General features: G+C 35.0%; 1 protein-coding gene and 1 pseudogene across 12 annotated transcripts in view; both read left to right on the forward strand.

Annotated features, from left to right (window-relative positions):
• DLGAP1 (DLG associated protein 1) overlaps positions 1 to 22,844 on the forward strand; it is a 782,830-nt gene that overhangs the window by 52,721 nt on the left and 707,265 nt on the right. The window lies entirely within an intron of this gene.
• LOC118610418 lies at positions 2,195 to 2,313 on the forward strand (annotated as a pseudogene).

The following is a 22,844-nucleotide window of genomic DNA, read 5'->3' on the forward strand; positions in this document are numbered from 1 at the left end:
AAACCTCCATAAAAACCCAAAAGCGTCGGCGAGCACATGGAGATTCTAGAAGAATCTGGTATGCTCAGAGAGAGCATGGAAGCTCTGAGCCCTTTCACCATACCTTGTCCTATGTGTCCTTTTCATCTTATATCCATTGTAATATATGGGTCAGATAGTAAGTAAAATGTGCGAATTCTCTGAGCTGCTCTAGCAACTTAATCGAACCTGGGGAGAGGGTTGTGGGAACCGCCAATCTACAGCCCATGAGTCAAAAGCACAGATGGCAGCCTCAACTTGTGATTGGCTTCTGAATTGAGCCTTTAACCTGTGGAATCTGAAGCTATGGTTGGGTAGCTAGTGTCAGAATTGAGTTGAATTGTAGAACAGCCAGCTGGTGTTGGAGAAATGCTTAGTGTGGGGAAGGAAACCTCCACACACATTGGAATTGGGGTGCAGAAACTTAGGAACATATCGAAATGTGCAGTCATTCACACTGGATGTTGCCTACTGTTAAAAAAAAAATCAACTGAGTGAATTTTAAAGATCTTATTCACTTTCTTCAAGGGTTTATGAGTTGGGCAGCATCCAGTCTAACAGAAAGGAGCTCTGAAGAGCTATGCAAAATTAAAGATTTTTATGGGAGAAGGGAGTGGGAATAAGGAATTATACTGGGGAGTCAAGGCAGGTTGGCTATTGCAAAGTCACTTTCCTTTAGGAGATGGCAGGGGTCTATCAGGCAGATTACCTAACTAGTGCTGATCAGGTGATTCCTGATTGACTGGTTTAAGATTCTATTTTGGGGGGAGCCAGGAATTATAATTAAGTTGTCTTAGTTTGGTGATATAGCACTTAGCACAAGCAACTTCATTTTGAGCTTATGTCTTGTTTTTAACATTTCAATATGTTTACAATGCATAAACATATGATTTTTTTCCCTTCGTTTGCTTCACATGAGTATGCCTATCTCCCAGTATGATTTTATATGCCCCATGATTCTGACCACATAGTAAGAATTTATAAATACTTGTTAACTTTAAGTTAATTTTAGCTATACACTGATATTTCTAATATATATATACACACATATATATGTATATATTATATATGTGCATATATATATATACACCCACTTGAATACATACACCATAACTAATATCATGCCATATGTTCCATTCTCTTTTTAGAATTTATGTTTTAAGAAGTTATTAAATCTTAAAAGCACAAACTAAATTAGAGTAATATGGATGAATAATCTGTAAAAGAGCTTTATTCACTGATAAACTCTGCTTAATAGAAGATAAATATGTCCTAGAAAAAAATCAAATTAAGAAAATCTTTACCTCTAGCTGATTAAATTTAAAATAGTACTGGATCCTAAATTATGGGAAGATTGAGCTACAAAATTACCACTTTATCCTAATATATCCTAAATTTTATTAACTAGAAATGTATTAATGGTTGAAATGTACTAATTTTGGCTCTAATAATTCCAGATTTGTGACAGTTTTACCTCACTAAAAACTGTAGGCCTTATATATACACTTGTTATTGCTATACCTGCAAGTGTAATCAAAACAATTAACATATTTGAGAAAAATATTTGAGGACTTTAACATATTTTCTTACAATATACAAATGAATATTAATAATTTCAAGTAAATGTTAACCTGTCAAAGAAGGCGAACATAGATTCCAGGAGTTCTCTGAGGTAAGTGTGGTTCCTAAGTACATAGAACTAATCAAAATTTTAAAACATAATGTAGACTTTAGTAATTTAAAATGGTCTTTCTTAAACCATTAACAAAACAAAAAGATAACCTACTGAATTGTAGATGATATTCTCAAATGGTACATTCAATAAAGGTTTAATATTCAAAATATACAAAGAACTTATGCAACATAACACCAAACAAAAAAAAAATCCCATTTAATAATGGACAGAGGACCTAAATATACATTTCTCACAAGAGGATATACAGATGGCCAACAGACATAAGAAAAGATGCTCAACATTATTAATCATCAGGGTACTGCAAATTAAAACCACAATGAGATATCACCTCACCTGTCAAAATGGCTATCATCAATAAATCAACAAATAACTGGCAAGGATGTGGAGAATAGGGAACCCTCAAGCACTGTTGGTGGTATCATGAATTAGTGCAACCACTATGGAAGACAGAATGGAGAGTCCTCAAAAAATTAAAAATAGGTCTATGGCCATGCTACCCTGAATAAGCCCAATCCCATCTGATCTCAGAAGCTAAGCAGGGTCAGACCTAGTTAGTACTTAGATGGGAGACCATCTAGGAAGACCAGGTGGTGTAGGCATAAAAAAAAAAAAAACAAAAAAGGAATTATAAGCTGACAAGGTCCTTGCAATCTGTGCGGTCAACCAAGAGTTGCCTTATCAAAAAAATAAATAAATAAGTAAAAAATAAAGCTGCCGTATGGTCTAGCAATTCCACTTTGGGGTATTTATTCAAAGAACTCAAATACACTAATTATAAAATATATATACATCCCTATATTCATTGCAGCATTACTAGTAATAGCTGAGATTGGAAGAAACCTAGATGTCCATTTGTCCTAGATGGACAAATGGATAAAGAAGATATAATACATATATATGGAATATTATGCAGTAATAGAAAATTGAAATGTTGCCATCTGCAAGATTGGCCCTCTTCACCTATACAGAGACACTCCTCCTTCTGACTTACATGGCAAGAAAAATGTAGGAGATTTTTCTGTATTGTTCTCATTGGACCACTTTTGGCCACCACAAGCCCCCAGCATGAGTTCCTACCTTCTGAAATGAACCAGCAAGAATGTACAAGAAAGGTGAAAATGTTTAGCTTTCTCTCAGAGACGTCTAATACCAATGGTACTGTTTATCTGGTTTGCTATATGGAAAATCACCTCGTTCTTTCATTCCTGGTAAAAGTGTTTTCTTACTATCTTTTGGACTTCAGAGTAGCAGAAGAATATAACTACTGAGAATAACCAAAACTCACTTAATTTTGCTATTTTGGAGGAACTCTAACTTCAATCATGAAGTCTTATTCTACAGACTTCTATCCCTGCCCTTGGGGTGGTGATGGAATTCCATGGTGGGTTTCCTGGTGGCCTTCCTCTTTCACCAAATAAGAATAATGAAACTTTAGATGCATCATTTTTGTTTCTTCATAAACTTTATACATAGAAGCTTCATCAGTTTGCTCTCTTCCTTTACTTTTTTTCTTCATATTTAGAATCTAGTGTTAAATTTGTATTTCCTCTTACCAAGTAATAGAGACAAAAATCATTTAGAAGAGACTAATTCAGCATCTTTTACATGTTTACAACTAATTACACACTCTCGCCTTGCCTGAAACGTATGGAGTGGGAATTTCTGTTACTAAATCTCAGTCAAACTCAGGAATGCTCCTCTATGTCTGTTGCACAGGATCCATGTTTCTTAGGTAAAATAGATCCTGAGTCTCCCTCAGATAGCTTCTCTCACTCTTCCAGCGGTCTAGGGTTAGAGTGTAAGTGATCTGCAATTTGCCTTTATTCTGGGATTTAGAAACATTATGTTACTTTCAGTTTACACATTCAGTTTTAGTTGGGCTATTGGCTACAAGTGCTATAATGTCCATTTCATGAGAGGATGTAGAGTGTAGAGTGTCCTCTCTCTCCTACAAATTAGTAGTTTTCTCAATGGGTATTGACTTAAGCAATTTCTGTTATAAACTCTTACAGAATTAAAAAAGTCAATAGGTGGTAAAAATGCCATGCAGCCCTCAAAATATATCTTGTATTTATCTATATTTACCAGAATAATTTGTCTTTTTCATCTTCCCTGCATCTGTCTCCATCCCTACTCTTTAATTAATGGTAAATATTTATAAAGTACCCACTCTCTGCCTGGTAGATTTACTATATGTTAAGAAGTCATCAGATTTCTGACTAGAGGTAATGCACTGAGTTCTCTCACTGAGATGGACGTTAGAAATAATAATTTTATAAATGAGACTAAATCTTAATTTTAATTTACTACTTGATTTAAAGGTTTGTTTTGATTTTTTTTTTTACCCAGGAGACTCTAATACTTGCCTCCCTAAGTTTTAGAGACAGTAACAGCAATATAAAAAGAAAAAAAAATAAGATTAAATAAAATTTAGTGCTCATTTGGACTTTTATTGTTTCTTCCTTTTTATTTTATGTGCCGATAGGGAAAAATGTGAGCTTAGGTAAGGAATGCAACATACTATTTCTTTTACATGTGTTTTGTGTTGGAACACTTCAAAATTATACATAAAACTCAAATGAAAGACTGAAAATCGGAAACTGGAAAATTAACATTGGAATTTCTCTGTAAGTAAATAAGACTCTTCCTTCTTTTCTTTGACACTATTTAATACTATTCTCCAACGATTCTGAGGAAGATTTTATTTCTACTGATAACTCCTGGCTTATTTAAGTATAATGAAGCATAATGAAGATATTCCTCATGTGTAGCTCTTGCTAGAACTGAATGCTCTTTATTGTCAACAGGCCAGAACTGAAACCCCCGCAAAGCAATTTATGAAATCCTTTAAGAGAAAAGAAATCTTAGAATGTTGCTATTGGCATCAGAATCTTATTAATTTCTCTGATGATTAACATCTTGATTTCTAAAAATAGATTTGTTCCCACATGTTTAAAATTATCTCACTTACTGGGGAGGGATTTGTATAACAAAGAAAGGATATTTTAACAATAAAAATAAAGTTTTCATTTAGGAGCTACATTTTCATGAATTAAAATAATTAAACTAATTATTTCAAAAAGCAGTTGAAGCCAGAGATTTGGGGGCTTTCCATTTGGGGGATTTTTTTGTCTTCAAATTCTTCTCCAAGACAATTTTTCCATTTACAAGTGCATCTCTCTATGTTGTTGCTTTATTATTTAGATGTTGTCATACTTATACTGAAGTTGATTCTTTTCAAAATGCTCATGAAATAGTGAATAGAGAAAAAAATAAATTAATTTTTAAACTCTTATCTCAGACCTTCAATAGCTTCTTGTTTCCTCCTGATAAAAGAACAATCAACATTTGATAATTGATACTTATTAAAATTTCAACAATGTATTTAGCAAAATCCATGTCATCTAGTAAATGAATACTTTTTGAGGCTCATGGGGCTCACAGTACACCTTACTGCGTGGCGTTCTTCTTTGTGTGATTTTCTTTGCTTGTGTAGAAACTTTCTTGTTACATCATATTCAGCTATATAGCTATTTTTGTATTTATTTATTCAATAAATATTGCATACCTTCTATGTATTTGTTTTACTCAAGGATAGAGAATCAAGAGTGAGTAAAACATTGTGCTTATCCTTCTAAAGTTAGCAAGAGAGGCAGTAAAAACAACCAGACAAATATAAACAAAAATATAAGTAAAATTTCATGCAAAGTAAACAAATTGTTTACTTAGATAAGTAAGAACAAAGAATAATGGGAGGGGTGTGCCAGTTTAAACAGATTGGTCAAGGAACGCCTTTTTAAGGAAATAGCATTTGAGATGGGATCTAAACGTTGAGGAAGAATCAATCACATGAAAAATTAGAGGTAGAGTACATTGCTGGCATGTGCAAATGTGTGAAAAGGCCTCTGGATGGAAAAGAGATTGTTATGTTCAGAAATGGGAGGAGAAGACTGCTATGACAGAAGTCTATGAGAGAGGGGCATGAAATAAGATAAAAGAGTGCAGGTCTGTAGAGCAAGGGGTCTAGGTATACAGTTTTCAAAGGCCGTAGTAAGGAGTTAGGATTTTATTTTAAGTGCAAAGGGTGATCAAGAAAAATATTTAAGTATGCAAATGATAAATGTAATTTATGTTTAAGATTATTTCTGTTACTTCAAGGAAACCCCAGCTATAGGAATTTGGCAGTCATTTTGGGGTCTGCTCTAAGTATTAAAAGTTGATGAAAATCTGGTTCAAGGTGTTAGCAGAGGGCATATAGGAAAGTAAATCAATTCCTTATCCATTTTGGGGATTGAGTAGACATAACTTATAACTGATCAGGTATGAGGGCAGAGGGAAGAAATAGGGAGACATGTATGTCTGATTGGCACAGTTGCTCACTGGTGCCATACTCTGAGAGGGAGAAGCTTGGAGTTGGGAACACATGGAGGTCAGAACTCCAGTGTTTTTCATCACTGGAGTCATTCTAAGATTAAAATATCTTTGGGACACCTAAGATGCCAAGTAGATGTTTAGAAATGTAAGCCTGCATCTCCAAAATGAGATTTGGACTGGAGAAATAAATGTGAGAATTATAAAACATAAAGATGATATTTAAACCCCTGGACCTGAGTAAGATTATCTTAGACTATGAAATTATTACAAAGAAATCAGTATGTTATACAATTTCCTATTTTATATTAGCCTTTAAAATTTAAGCAGGCCGATCGTCCAACATCAGGTATTCTCTTTTATTAGTTGTCCTCAGTAAGGCATTTTTCAGTGTAGGCCAAATTCCTTTGCTTCCTGGAGCACCTGAAGCTTGACTCTCATCTCAGAATAAATAATACTTTAGTAAATGGTCTCTATTGAGGATCCCTATTTCCTTGTTAACCTTTTGTGAGGAAATTCTGATATATTCTCACTCTCTCTGATTTTAAGGATCCTGTCAAGCAGTAAGTGGAAGACTCATACGTCTTCCAAATGAAAGGGGGATAGGCCCACTGGGGTGTGACCAGATCTTTTACTAATACACCATACTGATGCATAAAGTAGGAGGTTTTTGTCAATGAATCTCAGATTGTGCTCCTTATCACTTGTCTGTAAATGGGTTTTGGGCTGCCTATCTGGGTTGCTTATGGCAATTGCTAGTACCAGGTCTCATTTTTGTATGACATTTGACTGTCATAAAAAGGAACAGTCTCCATTTTTTGTTTAGAGGGAATAGGCTCCATTTTTGTTTACCCACATTTACCAAAAAGGATAAATCCACTCATTACTCTCTCTTGGACTAGTAGTTAAATTTTTTCCCTTAAAAGTTTCTAACCCCAAACAAACATACAAATAACAATAGATCAGTAACAATAATAAAACCAACTGCCTTAATCCCCTTTTCAATACAAACATTTTTAAAATTTATTTTTAGATTAGATAAAGAGGGACTGGTATCAAAGCAATACATAGAAGTGATGAGATCAGGGCCGGACTGCTTCTCTATTTCAGTAAACTACTGTCTGGTGAAATTGAGCAAGTCGTTTGGTCCCAGGGAGATGACTGTTCTGCCTTAGAACATCTGTTTCTGGGAGCATACTTTAAGAAAGGGAATAGACCTTGACCATGAGCCACCATAAAAGCCAAAATTTCTAATGAGCAGATCTGAAGGTTGCTACTCTGGGAAGGACCAGCTCATTTAAGTTGCAAGCCATTTCATTATTCAAAGGTGCCACTATGGGCCATGTGGTTGTTTCTTCAATTACCTTCAAACTAAAGGTGTCTCCATTAAATAGTGTCATCAAAGTCATTGAAAATAGGTGGCAGCCTGCTATTCATTGGGGCCAACATCACTCAGCATTCAAAGATGCAAACAAACAAACAAAATAACCAATGACTTAACTTTAGTGATTAGTGTAATAGGTTAATAAGGCTCCTAACTAAGCGAGGAATTGAGACCCTAGATGTGTAAGAAAGCCCACTCTGGTTCAAATTAGCCATAGGCAAAGTGATGAAGAAAAAAACATATCCTCAGCAACTGGACTCTGTCATTTTTCTTGAATGTAGAAGGGTAAGGAACATAACTTAATTCAATTTCCCTAGTTACAGAAGTCTCCTGCGCAGTACTGTTGAAAAACAGGTGTCTCTATTTCAGAAAATAATTACAGGAGGAGCAATCTTCCCAAGGAAGTATTTCGTTTTGTGGCATAGACAAATAAGCTATCACCTTATTGAGATAGGCTATATTAAGTTGCTGAAGCAAACAATGTTGCTATGGTAAATGTCCATTTTGGACTAATTATAGTCTTGCACTCAGCTTCTATCTTCCAGGGCATCTGCAGGTTAAGGGAGCTGGCCCAGTGTAGAGCACTTCCAAATACCAGTCAGAGAAAAAAAGAAAACATGGAGGAACCATGAGAGAGGTCTTTAAGATTTGCTCAGAAGGAGCATGTACACCCGCATATGGATGTTAATAGCAGATTTACTTATAATAGCCAAACATTGGAAGTAATCAAGATTTCCTTCAGTAGGTAAATGGATAAATTAATTGTTGTACATCTAGGCAATTTAATATTATTTGGTGCTTAAGAAAATGCGCTATCAATCATGAAAAACATGGAAGATACTTAAATGTATACTACTAAGTGAGAGAAGTTATTCTAATTATATAATATCTGGTAAATGATTCCAATTATGGAATATCTGGTAAATGGTATGGTTCTGGATATAGGAAAAAGGATTAGTGGTTGCCAGGGGTGAGAAGGGAGGGAGAGATGAATAGGTGGTAGAGTGCAGGGGATTTTTAGGGCAGTGAAATTATTCTGTATGATACCATAATGGTATATACATATTATACATTTGTCAAAACCCAGATGTATACATCTATCAAGACTGAACACTAATATAAACTATGGGCTTTGGGTATTAATGATGTATCAGTGTAGGTTCAGCAATTATAACAAATGGATCACTCTGATGGGGCATGTTGATAATAGGGGTGGCTGTGCATATGTATGGGAGGAGGATAAGTGGGAAATATTTGTATCTTCCCCTCAATTTTTCTGTGAAACCAATATTGCTGTAAAGATATTTGATTAATTATTTAAAAAGGGCAGCATACACCACTTGTTCTCACTGTTCACTGGCCAACATGGTATGGGTAAATATTTCATCTATAAGAAATGGAATGCACTTTAAAAATATTTTTTAAAAATAATATAATTCACTATAACATATTCTTCAAAATCAGAAACTACCTGATTTACCCCTATAACCATTGTAGTAACTAACACGGTACCTTATGTGTAGAGGTGTTCAAATAGTTCAGTAGAATTAAATTTATTAACTTTAAAGGAATATCTTACAAACATGAAAGAAATAGACTTCTAGATTTAATATGAAGACCATTGACCAGTAGTATTTAAATTATCCATTATTAATTACAGATTATAGTAATTGATATGTGTCTTAATAGATTCATTGTGTGGTACCTGCAGACTCATGACACATAGAATATTTATATAATAATTCAGTTGATCTGAAGGCATACAGAAGATATACATTCAATTGGTATATATTAGATGGTCTGGACTTGATTATTTTAATAGCTTCCATTTTGATCATAAAAGATAAATATCTTATTGTAGTAATACATGAAAGCAAGAAAATACCACAATCATTTAATTCAACCAACCACAGAAAACCTGTTAATCTGTTTTTGCTGTCACTATTTAGTTGTTCTTTAAAATTTTTAATAATGATAAATGAAACAATAAAATTTGTCCTCTTAACCATTTTAAGGTATATTTACAGTTCAATAGTGTTAAGTACATTCAATTGTTGTGCAACCAATCCCCAGGAATTTTTCATCTTGTGAAACATTACCAATTAAACAACTCCTCATTTCTCCCTCCCCCAAGCCTCTGATAACTACCATTTTATTTGATGTTTCTATGAAATGACTACTCTGGATACCTTATATAAGTGTAATTATACAGTATTTGTTCTGTTGTGACTGGCTTATTTCACTTAGCATAAAGTCCGCAAGGTTGTCCATCTCATAGCAAAATTTACTTTCCTTTTTTCTTTTACCTTTTTTTTGAATTGTGCAATAAGTTTATTGAGATAAAAAAGCTCCAACAAATTACATGAATTTGTAATTTGATAATTACTACTAAGTTGCCTTTCATAGATCTTTACCAATATACATTCCTACTAGCAATATATGAGTGTCAGTTTCTCTACTATCTAGACCAGTGGTCCCTAACCTTTTTGGCACCAGGAACCGGTGCTCCTATGAGAATTTAATGCCTAGTGATCTGAGGTGGAGCTGAGATGGTAATGCTAGTGCTGGGGAGCAGCTGCAAATACACTGAGCTTCTCTCACTCACCTGCCCATCCTGCTGTGAATCTTGGCTCCTAACAGGCCACAGACACATACTGGTCTGTGGCCTGGGGGTTGGGGACCCCTGATCTCGATAAATGAACGTGTTATCAAACCTTCAGAATTTTCGAGTGTCTTATATGGAAAAAAATGCTAGCTCAGTGTAGGTTTTTTTTTTTTTTTTTTTTTTTTTTAATATTGGTTTCACATATACAGCACAATGGCTGGACATGTATGTAATTTATGAAGTAATACCCCAATTACTCTATCACCCATCTGAGACTATACACAACCATTATAATAATATTGATCTCACCTCATGCTGCACTCCACATCTCCGACTACTAATTTGTATGTCTTTATTCCCCACCCACTTCACCCAACTCTCCACATCCCTCTCCACTGGCAACCACCGGTCTACTCTCCAGTATCTGTGAGTCTGTCTTCATTCAGTTTATTCGTTTCCTTTGTTCCTTAGATTCTGAATATAAGTGAAATCATATAGTATTTATCTTTCTCTGACTTATTTCACTCAATATAATACCTTCTACTCAATATAATACCTTCTAGGTCCATGCATGTTGTTGCAAATGGTAAGATTTCACTCTTCTATGGCTTAGTAATAGTCTGTTGTATATATGAACCATAATGTCTTTATCCAATCATCTACTGATGAGTCCTTAGGTTTCTTTCATGTCTTGGCTACTGTGAATAGTACTGTCATGAACATAGGGGTGCACAGATCTTTATGAACTAGAGTTTTGGTTTTCTTTAGAAAAATACTCAGAATTGCAATTGTTGGGTCAAAAGGTAGTTCTATTTTTAATTTTTGGAGGAACCTCCAAACTGTTTTCCATAGTGGCTGTACCAGTCTGCAATCCTACCAAGAGTGGGGTTCTCTTCTCTCCACATCCTTGCCAACAATTGTTTTTTAATTTGTTGATGATAGCCATTCTGTGAGGTCTGGGGTGATATCTCATTGTGGTTTTAATTTTTCTGATAATTAATGACCTTGAGGATCTTTTCATATGTCTATTGGCCATTAGTATGTCCTCTTTGGAGAAATACCTATTCAGGTCTTCTGCCCATTTTTTAACTGGCTTGTTTGTTTTTTGTTGTTGTTGTTATTGTTGTTGAGTTGTGACTCCTTTATAAATTATGGATATTAACCCCTTGTCAGATGTATCATAGGCAGATATCTTCTCTCATTCAGTAGGCTGTCTTTTTATTTTGTTGATGGTTTCCTTTGCAGTGCAAAACTTTTTAGTTTGATGTAGTTTCACTTGTTTATTTTTCCTTTTGTTTCCCTTATCTGAAGAGATATATTAGAAAAAAATTACTAATAGCAATATCAGAGAGTTTACTGCCTATGTTTTCTTCTAGGAGTTTTATGGTTTCTGGTCTTACAATTAAGTGATCCATTTGAATTTATTCTTGTATATGGTATAAGAAAGTGGTGCAGTTTTATTTTTTGGCATGTGTCTGTCCAGTTTTCCCAGCACCATTTGTTGAAGAGACTACTATCACCACATTGCATATTAATGCTTCCTTTGTCTTAGATTAAGTGACCATATAAGAATGAATTTACTTCTGGGCTCTCTATTCTGTTCCATTGATCTATGTTTCTATGTACTATGCTGTTTGAATTACTATAGCTTTGTAGTGTAGTTTGATATCAAGTAGCGTGATACCTCCAACTTTGTTCTTCTTTCTCAAGATAGCCGTGGCTATTTGGGATCTTTTATGGTTCCATATAAATTTTTGGATGGTTTGTTCTAGTTCTCTCAAAAATGCCATTGGTATTTTAATAGGGAGTACACTGAATCTATAGATTGCTTTAGGTAGTATGGCCATTTTAATGATGCTAATTCTTCCTACCCATGAACATGGTATATGCTTCCATTTATTTGTATCTTCTTCAATTTCTTTTTCCAATGACTTATAATTTTCTTAGAAGAGGTCTTTTACCAACTTGGTTAATTTAATTCCTAGGGATTTTATTGTTTTTGCCATTGTAAATAGGATTGTTTTCTTAATTTCTCTATCTGATAGTTCATCATCAGTGTATAAAAAATGCCACTGACTTCTGAATATTAATTTTGTATCATGCTACTTTACTTAATTCATCGATCAGTTCTAACAGGTTTTTATGTGTGTGGAATCTTTATGGTTCTTTCTATATAGTACCATGTCATCTGCGAATAGTGACAGTTTTACTTCTTCCTTTCCAATCTGGATACCTTTATTTCTTTTTCTTGTCTGATTTCTGTAACTAGGACCTCCAATCTATGTCGAATAAAACTGGTGAAAGTGAACATCCTTGTCTTGTTCTTGATCTTAAGGAAAAGGCTTTTAGTTTTTTTCCATTGAGTATGATATTAGCTGTGGGTTTGTTATTTTTGGCCTTTATTATGTTGCGGTCTTCCCACGTTCCTTCTATTCCCACGTTGCTGAGAGTTTTTATTATAAATGCATGTTGGGTTTTGTCAAACACTTTTCTGCATCTATTGATATGATCATATGTTTTTCTCATTTTCTTTATGTGGTGTATCAAGTTAATTGATTTGAGGATATCAAACCAATCTTTCATCCCAGGGATAAGTCCAAGTTGATCATGGTGGATGATCTTTTTAATGTATTGCTGAATGTGGTTTGCTAATATTTTGTTGAAGATTTTTGCATTTATGTTTATCAGGGATATTGGCCTATAATTTATTTATTTTTTTGTAATGTCTTTGTCTGGTTTTGGAATCAGGGTAAAGGTGGCCTTGGAGCCTTCCCTCCTCTTGAATTTTTTTGAAATTGTTTGAGAAGAATAGATATTAATTCTTTGAACGTTTGATAAAATTCACCTGTGAAGCCACCTGGTCTAAGACTTGTTTTGGGGGAATTTTTTGATAACCGATCCAATTTTGTTGGTGGTAATCAGTTGGTTCAGATTTTGTTTCTTCTTGACTCAGTCTTGGGAGAGTGTATGTTTCTAGGAATGTATCCATTTCTTACATATTGTCCAATTTGATGGCATATAATTGCTCATAGTATTTTGTTATAATTCTTTGCATTTCTTTGGAGTTAGTTATTCTCTTTCATTTATGATTTTCTTTATTTTCTTAGAGAGTCTGGTTAAAGTTTTGTCAATTTTGTTTATCTTTTTAAAAACCAGATTTTGGTTTTATTGATCTTTTGTATTGTCTTTTTAGACTACATTTCATTTATTTCTGCTCTAATATTTATTATTTTCCTTCTTCTACTCACTTTGGGCTTTGTTGTTCTTTTTCTAGTTTCTTTAAGTGTAAGGTTAGATTGTTTATTTGAGATTTTTCTTCTTTCTTTAGGTAGGCCTGTATTGCTATGAATTTTTTTCTTAGGACTGCTTTCACTGTGTCCCATAGATTCTAGGTCGTTGTGTTTTTCTTTTCATTTGTCTCTAGGTATCTTTTGATTTCTTTCTTCATCTCATTGTTAACCCATACAGTGTTTAGTAGTATGTTTTTTAGCCTCTATATGTTTGTGTATTCAGTTTTTTCTTGAAACTGATTTCTAATTTTATAGAATTATAGTCAGAGTAGATGCTTGATATGATTTCAGTTTTCTTTAATTTATTGAGACTTGTTTTGTGGCCTAACATGATCTATCTTGGAAAATGTTAGATGCACACTTCAGAAAAATGTATATTCTGCTGCTTTGGCATGACACATTAAAATATCAATTAAATCCATCTGGTCTAGTGTGTCATTTAAGGCTGCTGTTTCCTTATTGGTTTTCTGTCTGAAAGATCTGTCCATTGGTGCCAATGGGATGTTGAAGTCTTTAACTATGAGTGTATTACTGTTCTCTCCCTTTATGTCAGTCGGTATTTGCTTTATATATGTAGGAGCTCCTTTATATATGTTGGGTGCATATATGTTTACTAGAGTTATGTCCTCTTGTTGAACCGTTTATCATTATGTAATGTCCTCTGTCTCTTAAAGCTTATGTTGTAAAGTCTATTTTGTCTGGTATAAGTATTGCTATTCCATCTTTTTTAAAATTTCCATTCGTATTTCCATCCCTTCACACTCAGTCTGTGTGTGCCTTTCAATTTAAAGTAGGTCTCTTGTAGACAGTATATGTATGGGTTTTATTTTTCTATCCATTTAACTCTCCTGTGTCTTCTTATTGCAGCATTTAATCCATTTACATTCAAAGTGATTTTTGATAGGTACGTATTTATTGCCATTTTATTATTCATATTTATGTTTTTTTCTCCTTTTTAAAAAAGTCTCTTTAACATTTCTTGTAATACTGGCTTATTGGTGTTAAATTCCTTTGGATTTTTCCTGTCTGGGAAGCTCTTTAGCTCCTCCTCAATTTTAAATGATAGCCTTTCTGGGTAGAGTGTTCTTGGTTATAAGTTCTTGTTTTTTATCATTAAATATTTTGTGCCAATCCCTTCTGGCCTCAAAGTTTCTGTTGAGAAATGAGCTGACATTCTTATGGGAGTACTGTTATAAGTAACTAACTGCCTTTCTATAGCTGTTTTTAGGATTTTCTCTTTGTCATTAATCTTCAGCATTTTAATTATGATGTGTCTTGGTATGGGCGTGTTTGGGTTTCTCCTATTTAGAGACTCCTTGCACTTCCTGGATTTGTATGCCTTTTTCCTTCACCAGGTTAGGGAAGTTTTCTGTCATTATTTCTTCAAATAGGTTCTCAATCCCTTGCTCTGTCTCTTTTAGTACCTCTATGATGTGAATGTTGGAACACTTGATGTCGTACCAGAAATCTCTTTAACTTTCCTCATTTTTTTAAATTCTATTTTCTTGTTGCTGTTGATTGGGCGTTTTCTGCTACCTTCTCTTCCAACTCTCTGATTTGATTCTTTGCTTCATCTAATCCACTGTTGATTTCTTCTAATATATTCTTCATTTCAGTTATTGTATCCTTCATTTCTAATTGGTTCTTTTTATGATTTCTATGTCCTTTTTTTTATGCTACTATCTCTTTGTTGAAGTTTTAACTGAGAGCACCTATTCTCCTCTAAGTTCATTGAGCAGCCTTATAACCAGTGTTTTGAACTCGCTCTGGTAAGTTGCTTGCCTTTCTTTCATTTAGTTTACTTTTTTTTTTTCCTAGAGCTTCCTCCATTTATGACATGTTTCTTTGTTTTCTCATTTTAGTTGCCTCTCTGTGTTCATTTCTATGTATTAGGACGATTCGTATTGTCTCCCAGCCTTGGCCAGGTGTCCTTATGTAGTAGGTGTCCCGTGTGGCCCAGTAGTGCAGTCTCTCTGATCACCTGTGCTGGGGCTCTGGGCATGTGTCTTGAATGGGTTGTGCATGTTCTTTTATTGCAGCTAAGCCTTGATTGCAGTTAGCACATCAGTAGATGGGAATGACCCTTGGGCTGACTGGCTGTGGGGATTGGCCATGCCCACAGGGTATGAGCTGCTGTTTGGAGGCTGATTACACTGAATGGGATTCGCCCCATGGGATGCTGATCTGGAGGCAAGTGAGAAAGACCACACTGTGAGCCAAGGTCAGTTATTCCCAGTACTGACACTGGGACGAGTAGGCAAGAAGAGCAATGCATCTCAATGCCTGAGGCTCTCTACTAGTTACCTGTACTTCTCTACAACTGTATGAGCCTTTGGTTGGTGTGAGAATTGGGTAAGTGGGGACCCAGGGAGTCACCTGGGTTAAGTATGCAGATTTCACCTGGCTAGTGCAGTGGAGTGAGCCAGTTTAATCAGGTCAATGCACATTGCTGTCCATGCTGAGCCCATTGGCTGCTTCAAAAGTTATGGATCATAGCGACACCAGCTGCCATCCGCCTTGCTCTTACAGACCCCAAGATACTCCAATTTAGGCTAGCACCAGTGTCCCACCATTAAAAGTCTCCCCTGTAATGTATGGGGTGTGTGCTGGCAGTATGAGCTGAGGGCTGTTGCCTGACCATGAATGCACAGCCCGGGGAAGGTGCAGGGTGGGGCTGACTGCCTCGCAATGACCCATTGCTGGCAATTTGTGGGTCAATTGGGGCGGGGTCTCAGGGACACATGGGCTGAAGCAGCCATCTCACTGAGCCAATGAAACTTCAGAATTGGCTGTGTTGGGGAGGGGTCAACATAGGCAAGGTGGTGCTTATCTGCAGACTGTCTTGGAGAAACTGGACAAAGGAGCAATGGAGGTGCCACATAACTCAGTCCCTCCCCGTATGTCTCTTGTGTCCCCTGAGCTGCTGATCCTCTGCTGGAGCCCAGGATGAGTGTCTGCAAGTGAGCAACTATGTGTGTAGGCTCTTTAAGAGGGAAGTCTGGGTTTTCGCATTCTTTCCTTCTCACCCAGATGGCCAGAATCCCCACTGATTTTAACAGTCAGATTGTGTGGGAACTCTTCTTCCCAGGATTGGAATTCTGGGCTGGCAAGCCCGTGTGTGAGCTAGGGCCCCTTATTCCTTCAGGGAGGTTTATACACCTGTGCTCTCCTTCTCAGTGCTCAACTGCCACACATGGGTGTAGGACCAGTCTACTTCATTCTCCACCCTTCTTACCAATCTTGATGTGGCTTTTTCCTTATATCCTCAGATGTATGTGTTATGATCAGCTAGACTTCAGGGGGTTCTCCAAGACATTTGCTTTATAATTTAGTTGTAATTTTAATAAGGTTGTGGGAAAAGTGAAGCCTGCTTTTACCAAGCTTGACCAGAACCAAAATTTCCTTCCTTTTAAGGTGAAATAATACTCCATTGTATGCATTTGCCACATTTTGTTTATTCATTCATCTGTTGATAGACACTGTTTGCTTTCACCTTTTTGCTATTGTGAATTATGTAGACATGAACATAGACATACAAATATCTCTCCAAAACCCTATTTTCAGTTCTTTTGAGTATATATCCAGACATGAAATTGCTTAAGCATATGGTAGTTCTATTTTTATTTTTATTTATTTTTATTTTTTTATGGATGGACAAATATCTTTTATTTTAGATTTGTTTAAATTTTCTAGATTATTTTTGTTAATTTTTAATTAAGTTTATTGGGGTAGCATTGGTTAATACAATTATATAACTTTCAGGTGTACATTATCATTTGACATCTGTATATTCTATTGTGTATTTACCATATGAAGTCCATTTTCCTTCAGTTACCATATATTTGATCCCCTTTACCCACTTCACCCTCCCCCTAAACCCTATATTTGACCCTCTTTACCCCATCTGTTAGTTCTATTCAAATTTTTTGAAGGACTTGATGGACTGCCATACTGTTTCCCATAATGGTTGTACCATTTTAGATTACTACCAATAGCGTGCAGGGGTTCTAATTTCTCTACATCCTTCTTCAATGCTTATTTTCTTATTTTCTTTTTATAGTAGCCATCCTAATGGGCCGAAGCAATATCTCATTTTGGCTCAGTGTCTTTTTTGATATGTTTTTGAGATATACTTTGAAATATTTATATGAAGTAATTAAAAATACATGTGTTAAATATTGAGTAAGATATCTTTGGTGGCAAGGAACATATAACTTCCATTCAAATTCACTGAAACAGGGGAGTTTAAGGTAAGTATTATAGTGAAATCTCACATTATATTTTTGAGAATTTCTGCATTATAAAAACCTTGTTTTAACTTATTTTACCCCAGATAATGAGTGCAATCATTGGAAGTGCTGTTTCAGGGAATTCACTTTGAGAGATGTTCTTATGAGGGAGCTGAAAGGGTTGTCAAATTAAGAACATCAGGGTTCAAAACCCAGTTTTATCTGTTTTAAGCTGAATGACTCACAAATAAATTCATTGACTTTATTAGGCCATAAAATGTTCTAATATTTTAATATTTTACATAAAATATTGTAATATTTAATTCACAATTATCCAAAGTTCTCTCCAAAGATTTTCACTGATGTCAGTTATTTCAGGGGTTAATAAACATTTTCATCCCTGGGTTCTGATTCAGGCACCATTCCTGTGATAGAAGCCAGCTGTCATTCTCCACTATCTTCTCTGAAATATCCAGTTGTCTTCTTAAAAGTTTCTAATATTGCAGTCTTCACTGTGTTGTCTCCTGCTCACAGGAATGAGTTGCCTTCATCCTATTTCCAAATCTGTCACCTTCTCTCATGAAAAACCATGATGCTTTGGGGAAACTCTAAGCTGTCTAAAATGCTGTCATCATAGAGAGATGAAAGTGAAGAAGAGATGAAGTTGGGGAGGTTAAGTAAGAAAAGAACCAGGTAATGAAGTGTCTCTTTTGCCAGTTTTGGGGAATTGGAACTTTGTCTTCAGGGACTGAGTGCCTAAGCAGGATGTACGAGGTAAACTGTATGGAGGATGGAATGGAGACTAGCTGGAAACATCAAAATAAGCACAGAGAGCTTTGCAGTGTTCCAGGAGAGAAATGAGGCTCTGTATTATGGAAATAGCAATTCTAAAGACAAGGTAAAGTAAGCAATGGAGAAGAGAATTCTAGAATGACTTGAAGTTTCTGATTAGGGTCAGTGAAGCTAATGACTGAGAAGAAGGAGGTTTTGAGGAAAAGAAAATGGCTTCCATTTTGGACATGTGTGCTTGGAGCATCCATTTGGAAATGTAGATAGATGTGCATGCAGGTTTAGAATCCAGGAGAGTCTTTGACCTGGTAATCTAGGACTGGGAGTCTTCAGTGAATAGATGGTGATTGGAACTATGGGAAAGGATGAACTTGCCTAGTGAGACCATGTAGTTTAGTAACAGGATCATCAGGTCAGTAGCATTTCAGGGGTGAGCAAAGGCTGAAAAAACAGTAAAGAAAAATAAGAAGGAATAATGAAATAATGAAACCTGTTCAGGCAAGATTCTCAAATTTTTCTTAATCAAGGTTCTTATTAACTTCAGATATCACATTAGCAATGAAAAAGCTACTTTCCCCAGCCTTCTTTAAGTGATAATTCAAAACTTGTGTGAATTTGGCACTTGTACTAAGAGGTATTTATGATCTGACATAAATCAGCAATCTCAAGATAAGAAACAGACCTCACAAAAACTGACCCAGAAGAGTGAGAGTGACAGGTGGTAGAAGGAGCTTGAGAAAGTGAAAGACCTGGGTACTAGTTCAGATTTTTGCCTCTGAATAACTCTGTGATCTTTAACACTTAATTTAACCTATCAAGGACTCAGTTTTATCCTCTAAAAATTATATATTCCCTATGTTTCCTTCTTACTGTAAACTTTTATTACTTTTAAAGCTAAGTTTATACATTTTGCTTATTCAAGGACAGAGAAGTCTGCTCTAGAATAAATGGTATTATATTAAATTAATTTAAAATAAGATACACTTAGTTCCATTTACGAAATAAATTTCCATTATAATTACTTTCAATAACATTTTAAAATCATCTAGTCAGTGATATGCCCTTGCTTTTATCTTTAGTAAAGAAATTTTTTAAAATATGGCCTTTTTGTTGTTTATTTTCATTTATATATCTCTTATTTTCTGATTAGGCTATTAAATTGTTTTTTTTTTTAGTCCCCAAAAAGTCTAACAGACTGCATTGTAGACATGTTTGTAATAGAGGCTCAATAAATATATCTTTTAACTGATTGATTTCAGCTATCTTTTCACTCAACATACTCCACCATTTCTTCTTTCTACCTTTTTCATCCATTCCCATAGTTTTTATTACCATTCCAATGAGGATCTGAGCAGTTAGAACACTGTGAGTGTTCAATAAATGTTAAAGAAGAACAGCATACTTCCAATTCTAACTTAAATCTTGTTTTATTTATAAGACATTTAGATTAGGTAGCTTTACTCTTATTTATCTCTGAGTATTACAGAGACAACACTTCTCTTTTACTCCAAACACTCTTGCTCCACAGATTTTATACCTTAATTGTATCAATTATGCAATTGGGATGCTTCACTGTATTTCTTTCTTTGCCTCATTTCCTTTGTTTTAAATGGCATCTCTGCTATTCTAAATATAGTGCTACTTTATGCATGCTTATTTTCATTCTCAAGTATCTAGGTCTTACAGTGTTGGTTTCCTAGTTAGTCATCTTCTAATGGTCTCTCAAATGGTTCCTGCCTGCTACTTCATTTTCTAACAAATGCTACGCACATGTGATCCTTCTCATTAATACAAGGACCTCTGAAGACTTCTGCCCGTATTTTCCCATTACCACTTCTTTTGACTTTTAACCAGCTCTTCGACCTTGGGTAGGTCTACTGGCTTATCCTGGCATGGCTAACATAAAATGTGTGATAACTGTAACTCTCATTTTTACATATTGCTAATATAGCATTAAGCATGATGAACTGTAGTTATATTTGGTAATCTGCCATATCCGTTGAACTATAAGCTCCTGAAGAGAGGTCATAGCTATCATTGTAATCACCCCATGGTCCATCTCTGGCATAAATGCACTTAAAATTTTTTGAGTAAATAGTTCTTAGCCTTAAGACACTTCATTAGCCCACATCATTACTTTTCTAAACCCTTGGGGCAGATTTTAAAGTCATGGTTCATACTCTATATATTTCTTTGTGCTTTACTATGATTTCCTTTAAAGACCTAAAAAAATTCATATTCTCTATGGAAACTATTTGAATAACAGTACAACATTATTGCCAATTTGAGAACATGTTTATCCTAACGCCATTCCACATTGCTCCACAATTAATATGGGATTATTCATAACTTAAGTGATAAAAGTAAAATGTGAAAAATAAACCTACTTACCATTTTATTATGTGTATGTATATTTGCATATTTTTATTATATATCTTGTTTTAGAAGTCTCTGGATACAAAGAATCCTGAATATGTAGACTTCTTTTACTGGAACAGCCTGTTAATTGTATGATACCATGTGGCTTTTTAAAGGTCCATATGCTAATTCCCACACACTTATTTATTTAAACAATGTAGTATATTATTCCTTGCAGCAACAAGTAATCTGCATATCTCAAAACAGAGACTTTCTGCTAAGTTATGAACCAGTGACAAATGAACATATTTCAATAATGTCACTGAAAAAGAGTGGAAAACAAATATCCAATCTTCTCAATACTACTTTGAGCTAGATTTTGGGGGGTATGAGAAAGACATTTTAAGAGCTAAGTTATCCTGAGTATGGTGGTTCTACACCAGTTAATGACCTCAAATAATCATAAAACAAGCTTTATTGTCTCACCATTATTTGAATATTTTTTAAGTTCAAAATTTGCATGCTGCCTAATATCATTTGGGAGTACGTATATGAAAGTGAAAGTGATAAAAGAAAAGAGAAATCTAGTGGGTTGACGGTTATATCAAAGGAGCAGTTGTTAGTGTCAGTAAGGCTGAGTTCTATTTCTAGCTCTTCCCTCCCTTCCTGGCTATGCTACAGACTGCCTAAGCTTTCATTATTACTTGTTTTATTGTAGTGTATTGTTTTTTAAAGTGATTATTTCCATGGCAACGAAGCACTGTTCCAGGCATCAGGGAGGCATGACAGTCACGGTGGAGTTGGGAATCAGCAAAGATAAAGGGAGCAGAGAGAAAAAGAGTGGGGATATGAAAAACTTTGAGGGCAAATATGTGGGATGGATCTGGCAAAGCACCAAAGATATTTTAATTTAAAATGCCAGTTAATGGAATTTTTTGGTTTGTTCTTATTTACTAAGTGAGTAAAGTAGCTGTTTTTTTTTTTTTTAACAGTAAATAAAAAATTACTGTCCTGAGATGATATTGCTAGTGAAGTGATAAGGTCTAACTGCCAAAGAACAACAGGTAGTCTTTTTTTGATGTGGCTATTGTTCTTATCTGTTTTTGGACGTCCGAGTGATCAGTGGTGATAGGACAATGTTAGCTATCACAGTATATGGGAATATATACAGAGTATTTGGTCTGGAGGCAGCAGCCCTGATGTTAAAAAAAAAAAAAATACTCCCACCGTTTGTTGTTAAGATTTGACTTTTTCAGAGTCAGAGGTGAAGGGATACAATTCTTTTGATGAATAAGACATGGTATATAAAAATTGATTAATCCTTGCCATTCCATTCTGTCATCAACATGGACTGCAGTGGTTCTATAGGAAAACAAAAATAATTAACAGATCAGTCATAATCATCAGCATCTCAATTTCTTGGGCACTTATAAGATTTAGGCACTGCTCTAATCAATTTCAATACATTAACTTAACTTATCTGATAAGAGATTTTTTTTTTTTTTTAGAAATCATACTTAGTGTGTATAATTGCCTTCATAATGAATATTTAGGTCAGAAAATGTCCTCAGCGAACCCCAAGAAACCTAGATAAAGCTAATATTAGGTAAGTTACTTTTCATTTTTTGTCAAATACAATATTGAATCACATATTTGATTCTGTCATCAGTAGTGACCCTAGAAGGAAGCACTGTTGCTATTGATCAAAGCCATTTTGAGGGATATAAATTGCTTGCTGCTTTGAGAAATAATTTACTATTTTTTTGGCATTGCCATAGTGCTTAGAGGCTTTTTTTTTCTTTTTAACTTTTGTACATCTTATTAGCAGAGTGAAAGGACATTTTGCATTAATCTTTTCCCGTCCACTGAGTTTCAGAGAACTGATCTAGAATTACTTTATTATATGGAAGCCATTGAAGTGACCTCAGTTAACCTTATTCTCAAACTTGTGGGTTAGATGTACAATAGTAGAGAAAAAAATGGAAATGGAAGAATTTAGCATCTTCCCTTTGGTATCAGGACATATGGGTTTTATTCATTTGGTTACTTAAGAAGGCTATGTCACATTACATGGGCTAAAACAGAAGGAAGAATGATAATTATT

Source organism: Rousettus aegyptiacus, unplaced genomic scaffold, assembly GCF_014176215.1.
Source record: "Rousettus aegyptiacus isolate mRouAeg1 unplaced genomic scaffold, mRouAeg1.p scaffold_m13_p_12, whole genome shotgun sequence".
NCBI lineage: Eukaryota > Metazoa > Chordata > Mammalia > Chiroptera > Pteropodidae > Rousettus > Rousettus aegyptiacus.